This window comes from Volvox carteri (genome assembly GCF_000143455.1).
Source record: "Volvox carteri f. nagariensis unplaced genomic scaffold VOLCAscaffold_13, whole genome shotgun sequence".
In the NCBI taxonomy this organism is placed as follows: Eukaryota; Viridiplantae; Chlorophyta; class Chlorophyceae; order Chlamydomonadales; family Volvocaceae; genus Volvox; species Volvox carteri.
Window position 1 is genome coordinate 1015998 of NW_003307556.1, and position 1812 is coordinate 1017809.

Here is a 1812-nt window from a genome sequence, read left to right on the forward strand (position 1 = left end):
AGCTGACTAAGACCGGTGAGCCCTCATCTCCTCAGCACCACCTTCCGGTCCCACGACACCGCTGCTGCTGCTTTGAAGCGATAGGATTTACACAACACGATCAATCCGCCCGTCATGGCGGCGATACAGCTCACATAGCCCTGTCACCGGCACATAAAAAATCCAATAAGCCGTATATGCGTAAGTAGGCCACCTGCTGTGAGCTAGCGGTACTCGCCCGCAGTGGGTTGACCACCGCACGGCAAGGCGAGGATCAGACAATGATCAGACACACATATGTCTCGTAACGCATAACCGCAATATACTCGCAGAGGGCGACGCTGCTGCCGCCGCCGCCGCCTCGATGACCGCCTCACGCGCCGGCGCTGGCCTCGGCCTTGGTGCGGGTGGTGGTGGTGGCAGTGGTGGCAGTGGCGGTATCTTTGGCGGTCTCCGGGAGCTAGCCGCGGAGGTGGCTCAAGCGGCCAGGCAGGGGCCCATCCCCGCAACCGCAACCGCAGCCGCCGCGGGCGCCGGGGCCGAGGCCGGCCGGGGCGAGGCGCCGGAGCCGGCCGCTGCGGCGGTGTCGGAGGAGAGCGACAGTTGAAGGTCACGGGGGGGGGGGCCGGGAAGGAATTTTTTTTTCACGAGGCGATTCGGCGGTACGGCGGTACGGCTGGCTGGGCCCACATTCCCCGTGGAAGAGTGGGAGGGTGGCCCCCTCCGCCGGGTCCGCCGGAGTGGTTAAGTGGGCTCCCGGCAGTTGACTGTTGCGGCAGTTGAAACAGTGGATGAATGCGGCGGTTGATTGTTGCGGCAGTTGGTGCGGCGGCTGGTGCTTTATGCCTCTTATAGAGCTGTGACGGTGGGTTGGTGCGGCTAGGTACAGGTTAATGTAGCGGCGCTGGTGTGGTGGCGGCGGTGGTGGTGGTGGCGGCAAGGTATGTTGCGGCGGTGGTGGTGGTGGTGGTGGTGATGGTGGCGGCGGTGGTGGTGGTAGCAGTGGTGGTGATGGGGGATATAGTGACGGGGGACGGGACACGGCGATGGCGGCGCGTTGACTGCCCCTTCGCCGCCGTGCAGTCCTACTTGGTGTGGTGGCTATGGTAGTTGTGGTGGTTGCAACGGTTGCACTAAGCCCCGTCGGCGTTTCCGGCACACGGCAAGACACGCATGACCATGACGTGTAGCAGCAGCAGCAGCAGCAGCAGCAGCTTTCAGAACAGCGAGCCGTCATGCGGAAATAATGTCTTCTGTTAGCTCCCGTGTTCAAGTACTTGGGGGTCCACACCACATTTTCGCAAGGTGTAAGACTGTATCGCAGCTAGCGGCGGCGTGACGGCGGCAGGACCCAGGGTTACATTCTCAGCCTCTGTTGGATTCGTTGGTTGCCGTACGCTAATTGTTGGACTTGATGTTGTCGTAAAACGCATGCCGGTATGTCGGTATGATAATATGTAACCTTGAGCGGTCAGGAAACTCCAGGCCTGTGTGGATTGTTTATATATATATATATATATAATATAATTGTTGAACGGTCTTCCTTTGCACATATCGCGTACGTCAGCAGCGCGGTGGGAATCAGATTGCACCAAAGGCTACGTGGCAGCCCAAGGAGGCAAGCAAGGGTAAGACGTGAATTGCTGAATAATATCGCACACAGCTGCACCGGCGTGTTGGTTATTAATGTGCGTGTTGCATGTAGGCCCCCTCCTCTGCCGCCGCCACACAGCGTATGTGCGGACGATCTTTGCTTAGTCAGGCAACGTAGTCAGGGGGCAGCAGCGTGTCGGTCCATCTGTGTCACCACAAACATGCCGTTCCACTTGCTTT